The sequence below is a fragment of the Vicugna pacos genome, chromosome 12 (genome assembly GCF_048564905.1).
Source record: "Vicugna pacos chromosome 12, VicPac4, whole genome shotgun sequence".
In the NCBI taxonomy this organism is placed as follows: domain Eukaryota; kingdom Metazoa; phylum Chordata; class Mammalia; order Artiodactyla; family Camelidae; genus Vicugna; species Vicugna pacos.
In genome coordinates this window covers 57,370,274-57,385,274 of record NC_132998.1, presented here as the reverse complement: position 1 = coordinate 57,385,274, position 15,001 = coordinate 57,370,274, and the positions used below count along the sequence as shown (strand labels likewise).

Sequence of the window (15,001 nt, the reverse complement as noted above, 5' to 3'; positions counted from 1 at the left end):
TACACCCACGTGTGTATAGTCACCCCGTCCATTTTTTAAAAAAACAGTGGCATGCAATACACAATTTGCATTTGCTTTTGTTACTTAATGACATTTTTGCATTTAATCCATATGATTACATATAATTTACTTTGGAAGTACAATTTTCTATCGAAATATCTACCTATCTATCTATATCATAAGTGTATACAGGACGAACAAGACACGTAGCCAGCACCCAGATAAACACATGAACACACACACAAAGATATGAGCACAGCCAGCTCCCCATGAGCCCCCTTGGTGTTTCCTTCCAACTCCCTGCAAAGGGAATCACTGTCCTGAGCTCTCAAGATTTTGATCTGCTTTTGTTCTCTGTGTAAATGGAATCATGTCCTCTTTTGTCTGCAGCTCCTTTTACTCAACGTTCTATTTGTAGGATCCATCCATGCTGTTGCCCGTGTTTGTACGTTCTTTATCCGTATGGCTGTGTGATGCTCCACTGAGTTAATATACCACATTGTATCTTATCCATTCTACTGTTGGTGGACATTTGGATAGTCTCCAGGTTTTCATTACAAATAGTGTTGCTATGAATATTCTCCTGGGGTATGTGTCTTTTGGGGAACATGTTGCGTCTACACCTAGAGGCAGAATTGCTGGGTCAAAAGTCTACATGTGTTCTGTTGTAGCAGAAGCTGCCAAAAAGTTTTCCGAAGTGATGGTAACAGTTGACACTCCCACCAGTTCTGATCACTCCATGTCCTCTCTGACACTTGATATTTTCTGCCCTTTTCACTTTAGCCATTCTGGCAGCTGTGCAGCGCTACTGCACTGTGGTTTTAATTTGCATTTCCCTGATTGCTAATGAAACTGAGCACCTTTTCCTGTGTTTATTGGCTGCATGGGTATTCTGTTAGCTGTTCAAGTCTTTCCCATTCTTCGGTTGGGGTATCTTTTCATATTGGATGTTCTTCATATTGATTTATGGGAGTTCTATATTTATTTCAAGCAGAAGGTTTTTTTGCTGTATGTATGTGTTGCAAATATCCTCTCCCACTTTTGTGGGTTGTCTTTTAACTCTTCTAAGTGCATTTTTTGTTGAAGATAGTTCTTAAATTTAATATACTCTATTTAAAAAATGACTTGCTTTTTTGTTTATGGTTTAAGAAAACCTTTCCTGTTTTAAGGTCATGAAGATGTTCTCTTGTGCTTTCTTCTAAGGCTTCATTGTTTTAATCTTTCGCATTTAGGTCTGGCATTTATTTCTGTTTATGGCGTGAGGTAGGGGTCATATTAGGCTGAAAAATGGGCTCCCAAAGATGCACACCTCCTAATCCCTGGAACCTGTTATTTTATACGTCAAAGGGTTTGCAGATGTAATTAAGTTAAAGGTCTTGAAATAGATTATCCTGGATTATCTAGTTGGGCCCTAAATACAACCACATGCACCCTTATAAGAAGAAGGCAGAAGGAGATTTCACACACACACACACACACACACACACACACACACACACACACAGACACACACACACGGAAGCCCTTATGAAGAAACAGCAGAGAGAGACACACACACTGGAAGTTGCTGGCCTCGCAATTAGATTGATGCAGCCATGAACCAAGGAATGCCTGCAACTCCAGAAACTGGAAGAGGCAAGCAACAGATTCTCCCCTAGAGCCTCCAGGGGGAGGCTGGCTCTGTTAACACATTGATTTTTGGCCCAGTGATACTGATTCTGGACTTCTGACCTCCAGAACTGTGAAGGGTATTAAGTTCTACTGTTTAAAGCCACAGGTTCGTGGTAATTTTTTACAGCAGCCACAGGAAGTATTATAGGGGTCAAGATGCATTTTTTTCTTCACAACAGCCTCTCCAGTTGACCCAGCACTATTTACTGAAAACATCATCCTTCTCCCACCACACTGCAGTGTCACTTTGTGTCATGTGTGGGTTTGTTTCTGGACTCTATTCTGTTCCATTAGTCTGTTTGTCTATTATAGCAACACCACACTATTTAAATTCCTGTCCTTACAATAGTTCTTCATGTCTGGTATAGTAAGTTCCCTGGTTTTGTTCTTTATTTGATAAAAATGGGTTTTCCTTTGCAGCTCCATATACATTTTATTTTAGTTTTCCAAACATCTTTTTTGCGGTATGGTTCCTGGACAGTAAACTGCACATATTTCAGATGTACAATTTGATGAAGTTTTATAGATGTATACACCCATGAAACCACACTGCAATCAAGATAGCTAACATTTCTCCATATACATTTTAGAATCAGCTTGTTAACTTCAGGGGAAAAGACATCTGGGATTTTGATTGGGATTATATTGAATTTGTAGAGTAATCTGAGAAGAACTGATATATTTCTAATATTGACTCTTCTAATCTATGAAAATGATATATCCCTCAGTTTATTTAGATCTTATTACTTTCACACAATAATGTTATTAACATTTAAAAAAAATGAGATGTAATTCACATACCACAAAAGTCACCCACTTAAAGTGTACAGTTTAGTGGACTTTTAGTATATTTACAAAGTTGTACCATCATCACCACTATCTAATTCTAAATTATTATTTTTATTTATTTAAAAAATGTTTTTTTGGGGGGAGGTAATTAGGTTTTATTTACTTATTTCTTTAAAAAAATCTTTTTTTGGGGGGGTAGGTAATTAGGTATTGACTGATTGATTGATTGCAGGTACCGAGTATTGAACCCAGGACCTTGCACATGCTAGGCATGCACTCTACCACTGGGCTATACCCTCCCCACCTATATATTTATTTCTTGATGGAGGTACTGGGGATTGAACCCAGGATGACATGCATGCTAAGCAGGCAGTCTACCACTGAGCTATACCCTCCCCCACCTAATTCCAGATTATTTTTATCACTCCCCAAAGAAAGAGTTTCCCTAAGGAACTCCATGCGCATTAGCAGTCATTCCCTCCGTGCCCCTCCCCCCAGCCCTTGGCAACTGCTAGTTACTTTCTGTCTCTGTGAATTTACCTATTCTGGACCTTTAATATAAATGGAATCATAAAATCTGTGACCTTTTGTGTTTACCTTCTTTCACTTAGCATCATGTTTTCAAGGTTTGTCCTTGCTGGAGCATATATCATTACTTAGTTCCTTATTATGGCTAACTAGTGTTCCATGGTCAGGATATACACCTTTTGTTCATCCATCCATCCATCAAATTGATGGACATTTGGGTTGTTTCTACTTTGGGGCTATTATGAATAATACTGCTGTGAATATCATGTATACGTCTTTGTGTGGGCAAATATTTCAATTCTCCTGGGTATTTCATACCTAGAGATGAGATTGCTGGGTCTTCCGGTAACTTTATATTGAACTTTTTAAGGAACGGCTGAACTGTTTTCCAAAGCAGCTGCCCCACTTTACATTCCTACTAGCAATGTGAGCGGGTTCTAATTTCTCCACATTCTGGCCAACACTTGTTATTGTTTGTCAGTTTGACTATAGCCATCCTAGCAGGTCTGAAATGGGACACTGTGGTTCTTATTTCATTCTCCTAATGACTAACACGATAATATTTTGTAATTTTCAGTGTAGAGGTCATGCACACCTTTTGTTTGATTTCTTTCTAGGAAGTTGTTGTTTTTGATATTCCCATATACAACTTCAATTTTTAAAAACTGGGTTTTATTTTTCACAGCAGTTTTAGGTTCACTGCACAAGTGAGTGGAAAGTACTGAGAATTCTCACATATCCCCTGTCCTCGCATGCATAGCTTCCCCCAGCTATCAACGCCCCATTGTTTTAATCAATGAAACTACATTGACATATTGTCACCCAAAGTCCATAGTTTACATAAAGGTTCACTCTTGGTGTTGTACATCCTCTGGATTTTGACAAATGTATAATGACATGCATCCACCGTTATAGAACCATCCAGAATAATCCCACTGCCCTAAAAATTCTCTGCGCTCCATCTGTTCATCCCTCCTTCCCCACACCCACTAATCTCCATGGTTTGCCTTTTTCAGAATGTCATATAATTGGAATCATAGAGTATGTAGCCTTTTCAGATCGTCTCCTTTAACTTAGTAATATGCATTTAAGTTTCCTCCATGTCTTTTCATGGCTTAATAGCTCATTTCTTTTTAGCACTGAATAATATTCTGTTCTCTGGATGTACCACAGTTTGTTTGTTTACCAAGATAGAACATCTTGGTTGCTTCCAAGTTTTTGGCAGTTATGAATAAAGCTGCCAGAAACATTCATGTGCAGGTGTTTGTGTGGACTTAAGTTTTCAAATTGTTTGGGTAAATACTAACAAGGACTGTGTGACTGCTGGATCAGAAGAGTATGTTTAATGGGGTACGAAACTGCCAAGCTGTCTCCCAAAGTGGCTGTACCATTTTGCATTCTCACAAGCCATGAATGTCAGTTCCTGTCGTGCCACATCCTCGCCAGCGTTTGGTGTTGTCAGTGTTATGGATTTTGGCCATTTTAATAGGTGCATAGTAGCATTTCATTGTTGTGTTGCAATTCCCTACTGACACAAGATACTGAGCATCTTTTCATACGCTTTTTGGACATCTGTACATCTTCCCTGGAGGTGTCTGTGCAGATGTTTTGCTCCTTTTAAGTCAGATTGTTCATCTTCTTATTGTTGAGTTTTAAGAGTTTTGTATATTTTGGATAACAGTCATTTATCAGATACATTTTTTGGAATATTTTCTCCCAGTCTATGGCTTGTCTTCTCATTCTCTAGGCAGTATCTTTTGCAGAGCACAAATTTTCAGTTTTAATGAAGTCCAGCTTATCAATTATTTCCTTCGTGGATTATGCCTTTGGTGTTGTATCAAAAAAGTCATCACCAAACCCAAAGTCATCTAGATTTTCTCTTATATTTTCTCCTAGGAGTTTAACGGTTTCAATTTTAAAATATTGTTTTATATTTGTGACCAGTGGAGAGAAATATAGTTGATTTCATATATAGACCCTGTTTCTAATGACTTTGCTAAATTCATGTAAATTTTTGAGAGATATTTGTTAAGAGTCTCCTACCATGACTACAGGTTTGTCTATTTTGCCTGTTAGTTCAATTGTTTTGCTTGTATTTTGAAGCTCTGAGATTGGGTACATACAAATTTGGGATTATGCTGTCTTCCAGATAGATACGCCCCTTTTATTTCTAGTACTGCTTCCTGTCTTAAAGTCTACTCTGTGACACTGGGACAGCTAAGGCAGAATTTTGGGGTTATAATTTGTGTGGTATATATCTCTTTCTGCACTTTCATTTTCAATCTTCCTGTTTTATTTAAATCATGTCTCTTGTAAGTAGCATAAATCTGAGTTTGTTATTTTTATCTAGTCTGACAGTCTTACAGACTTGGAATATTTGGAGTCATTTTTTGAAAACGACATTTCATTATGCTGTACATCAGAAATTGACACGTTGTAACTGACTATACTTCAATAAAAAACATGTTCCAGTTTAATCATCATGTATCATTTCTTTGAAATAAAAGATGAATTTGCTCCTTTACATTTTCTCCCGCTTCCCCTCCTATCACTTCCCAGATATGATGGTTCATATTATTTTTGCTTTGTTGGCATTTACAACACTTAAATTGTTTTTTCGCCATAACTTCTTCACTTGTATAGTTTTTTTTTAACGTTTTATTGTCTTGTTTATTTATTTGGGGGGAAGTAATTAGATCTGTTTATTTATTGATTGATTCATTGTTTAACGGATGTACTGGGAATTGAACCCAGGACCTAGTGCTTGCTAAGCAGGCACTCTACCACTGAGCTGTACCCTCTCCCACTTGTGTAGTTTTAATTCTATATTGAAGTGGATTCGATGTTCATCTCAGTCCTTTCCCCACAGCTCCTCCATTTCTGAGTTCATTTATTTAGAGTTGCCTCTTAGCTGCTTGCTGTTACCCAGTAGTTTTTCAAGAAGTGCTCACACATGCTTTATGTTGGAATTTAACAATCTGTAATCACCTCAATAAAAAAAATCAACATATAAAATAAAGGAAAGCCAAGCAAAACACTAGCGAGATGCTCCTGTCGGCTCCCCACTGTACACGGTGTTTACCTTCCTGTCATCTCGCCTTGAAGCTGTCTTAGAAACGGTGGCTCTTCATGAGATTTAGAAAACTAGTTTCCACTCCACCTCCAATCGATAGACTAAAAGGAAAGTGCCCACAGTAAGTGCTGGTGAGGGTGTGGAACTCTCACCCACCACCTGTGGCAGTGGGAAACGGTACAAGCCTGTGGCAAGACTTCTTGGCAGATCTACTGTGGCTGAACACATGCCAACCCTATGACCAAGCAACCTGACCTCTGGGTGTGAGTCCAACAGAAATGCGTACGTATGTTTATTGGAAGAAGTGCTCATGACTAGTCACAGCAGCAGTATTTGTAATAGCCCTCAGGTAGGAACCCCACATGTCCACTAAACAGAATATTCACGAAACAGGATACTATTCAGTAACGAGACTGGATACTCTGCAAATACACGTACCTGCATGGAAGAATCTCATTGACACGTGGTGAATGAAAGACTCCAAAGACAAAAGAGCACACACTGGGTGATTCTGTTTCTATGAAGAACAAAAATAGGTGAAATAATCCGTGGCGACAGAGGACAGAGGAGTAGTTGCCTCTGGAGGAGGTCTTCACTGGGCACTGGAAACAGCCATTGTCTTGATCTGGGTGGTGGTCACCCAGGTATAGACTTCGATCAAACTCCATTGCATTCCCGCTTAAGATCTGTGCATCTTATTGTGTTTTATACCTAACTAAATATTTTTTAATAGCTTTATAAAAAGCTTTGAGGCATGCAGTCCCTGGAAGCAGGACTTGGAGACTGAGTGCACGGGGAGAGCAGGTCCTGGGCTGACGCTGTGATCCAGCCCCAGTCACCCTCTGTGATAGAATACATTTTCAAAAATGTCCAGCACAGTATTTTTCACTCCACACGTGCTCTTTCAGGACCTTGTCTCTCCTCCATCAAGAGGTACAGTCCATGCTCCCGCTGCCAACCCCACCCTGGGCAAACCCGTTTGACCAATAAAGTGTGACAGAAATGACACTGGCTGACGTCCAAGGCCAGGTCATAAAAGGCAATGATTGCTCTGGCCCTCTTTGGACAGGCCATGTGCGAAGCTGGCTGCCCTGATGCTGCGGAGCTTAGAGACCATGCAGGGAGACCGCTGACAGAGGTGCCCAAGGACCCCCAGCTGGCCAACCTCTAGTTGTCCTTTGATCCCAACTGATGCCACGTGAACAGAGATGAGCCACCCAAGTGCAGATTCATGAGCTACGCAAATGGTGGTTGTTGTTTTATGCTACTGTGTTTTGGGTGGATTGATATGCATCAATAGACAGCAGGAACATCTGGTAACTTTATTCCTCAGGGCTTTTTCCAGGCCCTCTCTCTGCCACTCATCCAGTCGCACCCGGGAACATCCAGTTTCCTACTGCACCAACAAGCTGCCCTGTCTGTGGTGCAGGAATCTATTCCACTCTTCCACATCCTGCTACTGCCCTGCCTCCTCCAGGAAGCCTTCCTGTTTGCAGTGTTGGGCAGTGTTGAAAAGCAAGTTGATGATGGGAGATGGTGATAAAGAGACAGGTTATGCCTCTCAGGAGGCAGAAGGTATACAGGAAATGTCTACACCTTCTGCTCAATTTTGCTGTGAACTTAAAACAGCTCTAAAAAATGTGCCTATTTAAAAAAAAAAAAAAAGCAAGTTGATTCCAGAACCAGACTCTGTCTGGGTTCAAATTCCAGATCTCCCACTTCCCAGGTGGGTGCCCTTGGGCAAGGTACTTAACTTAGAGCCTCAGTGTCCTCATCCATAAAATGGGGTAGTAACAGTGGCTACTTCTCATGTCTATTGCAAGGGTTAAAGGGATTAATTCATGCAAAGCACTCAGAATGGCCCAGCACACAAGAAGCACTCTGTAATGTTGGCAGTTATTATGATGGCCCCAGGCCCTGGGGTCTCGTCATCTCGGAGCTCTGGGGGCTTCTTCAGGGTGTAAGAACCATCAGAAACCTAATATGGATGATTCATTCATTTGTTCATTCTGCCTGTATCTCTGGAGTACCAGCTGTGTACCAGGCACAGAGATAGGCTCTAGGGATGCAGCAGTGAAGGATGTGGATGCCACACTGGCTGTCAGGGCCTTACATTCTATGGGGGATAGAAAGGGACAAATACATCAAAGAGTTGACAGATTTTCATGAGCACTCAAAGGGCAGACATAGAACGTGGAAGACCTCCTTTCCACAGGGTGGACAGAGAAACCTCACAGGGGAGGGGACCTGTGGGCCAGAACAAAGGATATGGAGGAACAGTCAGGAGAAAAGGGAAGGGAAAGGCATTCCAGCCAGAGGAGGTGGGACCAGTGCAGGGGTTCCACAGGGTCCAAGTGTGCGGGACTTGGACCAGGAGGTTGGGGGGAGGGCGGGATCTCCCCAGCAGATAGAGCCCTGGTGGATTGCAACAGCCATCACTATACTGAATACCTACTACGTGCAGGGCACTTTGTGAATATTATTTCATCGTCAGAACAGCCCTATCCGGTAGGTTCTATTTTACCTATCCCCATTTACAGATAAGGAGACGGAGGCACCGAGTCGGGGTTTGAATGCAGGCCTGTGCCCTGCTGCGGGTTCATTTCATCAGGCCACCCCCACTGCACACGTAGGGGAAAATGAGGTCACGAAAGGAGGTTCCGGCTCCCCAAAGTCCAGTCACAAGTGAGGAGTAGAGTAGGGTTCAAACCTTGTCCACATGCAGGCTGTTCATCCTCCCAAGAGCGCGCTGAAGTCAACAGGCTTCTGACTGGGACAGAGCAGCTTTGCTGATGGCCGTACCTGAGCCTTGGCTTCCTCACCCGGCCTGGGAGAGCAACAAGCCCCGCCCCCTGCTCTTGCGTGAGAGCCGGATGAGTTCAGTGCCCTGCACCGGGTCTGAGCTCTCTGGGAGGTGAGTGAACATTGAACGCTGGTGGGATGATTATTCACCGGCCTTCCAGGCAGGACCGCCCCCGCACCTCATCTCCTCCCCCGGGGTGGGGTCTGAGTCATGGGGACTACCCTGAGCAGCACTGATGGCTCGGAAGGGGGCAAGTCTGAGCAAGTGAGGGGAATGGGGGGTCCTGGGGTGGGGAACAGAAAGTGAGATTTCCGGCCCCTGGGCCTTTGCACTGGCTGTTCCTTCTGCCTGGATTGCCTTTCCTTCTCTTGCCTCTTCCTCAACTTTAGTTTTTGATGTCCCTCAAACAGAGGACTCCGTCTTCTTACCGCTGCAAGCGACTTAACCTAAAGTGACTGGTCCAGGACACCGAACAGGGCTGCAGACAGAGACTGGGTGGGGAAACGGCCTGGCAAGTGGGCCTGGGTGGGAGGGGGAGGGAGGATCACGCAGGACAGGGCAGGCCCCCCCACCCCCCACCCCAGGCTTAGCGCAGCACCAACAAAATTGCCCCTGTGACTCTATGTGTTCTAGCTGTTTGTTAAGATTTTAAGGAGCTAATTCTGGAAAACATAATATACATAATGCTCTAATATGTCCAGTACACAGTCAAAACGGTTTGCTATTGTTGTTACGAGTGCCAACTTCATGCCAAGCATGTTACATAAAGTCGTTCAGTTAATGGCACACAACAGTTATTGTCTCCATTGCCCAGGGTCACGACCTCGCTGAAGTGGAATTTGAACCTGGGTCTGCAGGATCCCACGTTTGGTTCTGGCAGGCAACAAAGGAAGGCATGCAAGCCAGTAAGGCCCCAGTGACTCAGAGCTGGCAGGTCCCCCAGCCCGCCTTTCCTACTGACTCAGCCCAGACAATTCTGTAGGCTTTTTTTCTGGAATTTAGGGCCCCCAGGCAGCATTCCTGAGTGACTGCCTCCTTTGGGATGTGCTCCCTAAAAAGCTGGCGGGTGGCTTATGGCATCCCATGGCAGCCTTGGCTGTGTCCTGCATCCGCCTTGGGGTTTCCATCTTCTCTCAGGAGGAGGGTCAGAGGCAGGTGGGATAGGCTCCTGCCTGCAATTACCTTGTGGTGCAGAGGGGCAAACTGAGGCACAGAGAGGACCTGCGATGTGCCTGGGTGGTATAGTCATGGGGAAGGGGTCTGGGTCGGAGAAGCTAAGCTTCAATTTCTGGCTGCTTTCTCTGTCTTCTCCCAGGCCAGCCCTGCACTTGCCAAACAGGACCCCTCAGCTCAGCCCAGCTCCCAGCCCCCAGGGAGCCCCAGGTTAGGCAGACACAAATCTTTCTGTAATTGATCTGAATTGGAATGAGGGTGAGTTGCCTTTCTACTCTGCTGCTGCCAAGGCTGCTGAGGGTAGTCACGGGGGAAAGAGAAGGTGGGGATTCAGCCACATCTCCGCCCTTTGGCCCCTGTGGATGCTCATGTGATGCTAGAGGGTGGCTCCCGGTGGCCATACCTTGTGCTCCTCCAGGTGCCCTGCTGTCCCTGCCTTGGGGAACCCAGGGCTCACCCAGGCTGCTGAAGCCTTGGGTCACATTTCCCCCAATTTCTGTAAAATGGCAGTCTTTCCCTCCAGTTTTATTGAGATATAATTGATGCACAGCATTCTATTAGTTGAGGTGTACACACAATGATTTGATACGTGTATCTATTGTGAAATGATCACCACAATTAAGTTTAGTTAACATCTATCACCTCGCCTAGTTACAAATTGTTTTTTTCTTGCCAGGAGAACTAAAAAACTCTCTTAGCAACTTTCAAATATACAATACAGTATTGTTAACTATAATCGCCCTGCTGTAGATTACATCTCCACAATTTATTATCTTGTAACTGGAAGTTTGTACATTTTGACTCCCTTCACCCGTTTTCCCATTCTCATAGCTCCCACCCTGGCAACCACCAATCTGTTCTGTTTCCATAAATTCTTTATTTTTTTTTTTGGATTCCACATGTGAGATCATACAGTACTTGTCTTTCTCTGTCTGACTTATTTCACTTAGTGTAAGGCCCTCTAGGTCCATCCACATTGCTGCAAATGGCAGGGTTTCCTTCTTCCTTTTTTTTTTTTTACAGCTAATGAAAGGTGATAGTCTTAAAGATGCTTCTGGCTCAGACACCTGCGATTGGCCATAAACGACTCCCCGTCCTCCCCCTTCCTTCCCACCCCCATGGAATAGGTCCCAGAGAAGTAGGTCCCCCATGGCCAGGTAGGTCCCCTACTGCACCGAGCGACCCTAGGCAGACACTGGGCAGTGGAAGAGAAAGAGACATCATTAGGTGAACTCAACTGAGCATATACATTTAGCACGACCCTAAACTCGGGCTGCGCAAGGCCCCTCAGATGAAGGGTAGAGAAAAGTTAAATAGTGACTTGCCCAGGATCACAGTCGAGTGTTGTACTGGGATTTGAACCCCGGGGCGGTCTGACTCTGGTGGTGTGCAGCTCATCAAAAGGAATTCTCCCCAGTGCCAGATCTGTTCACCCATTTCCTGCTGAACACCTGCTGTGTGCCAGGTCCCGTGCTGGATGCTGCCACGTATGCACTGATGAGACCCAGGCCCTGCTCTTGGTGATGAGATGGCCAGACAAGGTGAGATCAGTCTGGGGACTCAGGTGAGAGAGCCTAGGTCCACCATGCACCCACATTTATAGTCTAGCAGGAGAGAGAAATCAAGGCTCCAATTCCTGGGGTGCAATCAGAGACTGCCTAAGAGAAACAGGGAAGGTGCCAGGGCCCCCTAAAGGAGTGAATGGAAAATTTGATGCCTGCCTCTGGGCTTTGAGCAGACTGTAGCCCAGCGCCCTGTGGGGGGGCAGGTTAGTAGCTTGGACCAGCAGGATCAGAGGTAGTGGGGCACGGACTGGTCTGAGACATGGGGGCACACTTTGCTTTGAAGCAGAAAGAGGACTGATTGCCCAGTGCCCATTTCACAAATAATCTAGTACAGTTGGCCCTTGGACGATGTGGGGGTTAGAAGCACTGACTCCCTGTGCAGCTGAAAATCCACTTAAAACTTTACAGTCTGCCCTCCATATGCCAGGTTCTGCATCCTTGGATTCAACCAACCAAGGATGATATAGTATTGTAGTACATATTTATTGAAAAAAATCTGCTGATAAGTGGACCCATACAGTTTAAACCTGCGTTGTTCAAGGGTCCCCTGTATTACTTCTGATAAAAGGGAAAGCTGAAGTCTTGCCAATGACATGTACGGCCTTCTGCTCTGTCTCCTTCTCCATCCCTCATCCTTACTGTTCTGGGAACATTCCAGCCCACTGCTGCTGACCAAGAATTTCTGTTTTTGGAGCAGAAGCAGGCAACAAACTGGTAAAGAAATCAAGAAATAGGGAAACATTAGATGGAGAGATGAGAGATGGAGAAAATAGCACAGGGTGGCTTAAGGGGGTGCATGGGGACCACGCAGGGGGTCTCTGCCTGTGTGGACCCTCCTGTCCCAAGGGAGGTGACATTTCATCTGAGACTTGAGTAGCTAGAAGGAGCCCTCCATGCCAGGAGCTGAGGGACAAGCATTTCAGGCAGAGGGGACAGGCTGAGCAAAGTCCCTGAGGTGAGAAAAGCTGACCAGTTCTAGGAACGGAATGAGGTGGATGAGTGAGGGGGCCAGTATGGGGTGGGTGGGGCAGCTGGCGGGGCCTCGGGGCAATTTGCATTATATTCCAGTTTGGTGGGAAACCTCTGGAGGGTACTGACTGTTTTTAAAGCGATCTCTCTGGCTGCAGAGTGGACTGTAGCCCAGTGCCCTGTGGGTGGGCAGGTTAGAAACCTGGGCCAGCAGGGTCAGAGGTGGTGGGACATGGACTGGTCTGAGACATGGGGACATGCTTTGCTCTGAAGCAGGAAGAGGACTGACTGCCCAGTGTCCATTTCACAAATAAAGGAATTGTAGCGCAGAGACGGTCCCTGCCTAGGGGGACCATTAGGCCCATTTTACAGACGTAGAAATTGAAAGAGGAAGGAATTTGTCTCAGGAGACTAAACTAAGGTCAAATGTAGGTCTCTAGGGCACTTTCTCTGCTCCTACACAGTCTTCCTCTCAAGGTGCGGTTGGGATTACTCATAACCTGACTTTTACAGACAAGGAAATTGAGGCTCAGAAGAACAGGACTCGTAACAGTGAGCCTGGGATAAGATCCAGGGCTGCTGATGCGAGGTCTAGACCCCCTGTCTTCCTGCTGCAGTTCCCACCTTCCTGGTGGGTGGCAGAGAGATAAATGTAGCAGAACCTATAAGAGGACATTAGTGGAGGTGATGCTAAATTGCACACTTCCTTCCTTGGTGCTGTGGACGCCTAGGGACAGGAGACGAACGAGGAGGCTGTTTTGGGGGGAGGCGAGTGTGTCCCCATTTGTCCCCCAAATGGCTGGACGTCCATTGAGGGCAAGCGTGTGTGAGTGTGTCTGTGTGTGCAACTGCACGTGAATGTGTGAGCATGGTGCCCGTGGGAACTGCAGCTTCTCAGGATTGTTGGGGACCCAGCCTATCCCTGCTCAGACCAGTGTCCTGTTACTGCTCTGTCCACTTGTCTGCAGGGTCCTTGATTTCTGTGCCTTAGCTCCAGGCCCTGCTTAGGCTTCTTGATGAGAAAGTAACCACAGAAGCATTTTCTAAGGCTTTTATCCCATTCTCCTGGCTAAGTTAAAAACATTCACAATGAGCAGGGCTGCTGGTCGGAGGAGTACAGGAGGCCGAGGGCACCCTGGGCTGTTGGGAGGGCGGCCTGGTGTGTGCCTGGGCACAGAGCCTGGGTGAGGAGAAAGAGGGGCCAGGTGCTGGGCTCTGGCCTGGTCCCACTGCTTCCTCACTGTGTGAATTTGAGCAAATTCTGTGTCCTATTTGGCCTCTGCTTCCTCCTCTGTGAATTGAGAACTTTGCACTAGAATTCAGGACTTCCAAAGCGTTTCTTCTTGATGTAAACAGGTGATCTCCAAAGCAAAACAAACAAACAAAAATGGTTAATTAAGTTTGAGAAACGATACTAGAATGTATAAAGTTAAACCAGTTTCTTTATGCAGGGCTTTTCAGGGCCTTCATTTGTTGAAAACTTTTATTTCTTTGGATAAATAACACAAATGTACATGGTATTTAATTCAGATAGTATGGAAGGAGTTCAGGGAACTCACACCTCTTTGCTGTACCAGCTTTGCCCCTCCACTCCTCACTTGCAGCGGGCCCCACTGGCAGTTTCTACTGCATGGAGAGATGGCATCGCCTGCGCCGGCAGATATGGGTATGCACTTTATCATGGTAAGTGCCCACGAGTTTCCTAAGGGGGAAGGGTGGAGAATGGACGCAGTGTTTCTCCAACTTACTTGACTTGACCACAGAACCACTCCCAAGCATTTCTGGATCCAGCAGCTGGAGGAACACCCTTTGGGAAATTTGGGGTTCCTGGTCCGGTCTCCATGTTCTCCGTTGAGACTTTATGTAGGAGGGGAGCAGGCAGTGATGCCCTGAGAGTTCAGACTCTCATCTCTGAGAAGGCAGCCACAACCTCTGCCTTTGGTGCCCACCCAGGGGCTGCCCTTTAGCTTGAGTGAAGGTGCCAGAGCTGGCAGTCTATCTCGGGACACTGGGGTCAGGTCAGGAGAAGGTCAGAGGCCTGGCTGGGAACAGGATCCAGTGTTCCTGGACAGTGCTGTCACACCGAAGGCCCCAGTAGGCCCACAGCTAAGCCGAGCCATGGAAGTGCTCTGCACCTGGGAGAATTCTGAAGGAGAGACCTGTGAGAGTTCTCGGAAGCGTGGGAGCCCTGCCGCACACTTCACGGTCATTTCCTGAGAAACGGAGCGGATAGGACTGTGACTGGGTGTGTGGTGTGTGGCGTATGCACAAGGTTGGTGTGACGTCCAGGTTGTGTGGGACCTTTGAGTTCAGAGTACACTGTGCGCTGGCGTGACCTGTGCCACAGTGTGACGTGTGCGTGGTGTGGGGTGACCCTGTGTATGATACAATTCTGTGTGCTGGTGTGACCGGGTGTGCCACGTGCTGATG

At 45.7% G+C, this 15,001-nt stretch overlaps 1 long non-coding RNA gene across 1 annotated transcript; it reads right to left on the bottom strand.

Moving 5' to 3' along the window:
- Window positions 1–13,608: 13,608 nt before the first annotated feature.
- On the bottom strand, window positions 13,609–14,416 carry LOC140700506 (uncharacterized). The gene is made up of 2 exons (XR_012078909.1): window positions 14,320–14,416; window positions 13,609–13,932 (listed from the first exon to the last, which is right to left on the bottom strand). It is a non-coding gene; the product is annotated as an uncharacterized lncRNA (long non-coding RNA).
- Between the last annotated feature and the right edge of the window lie 585 nt (window positions 14,417–15,001).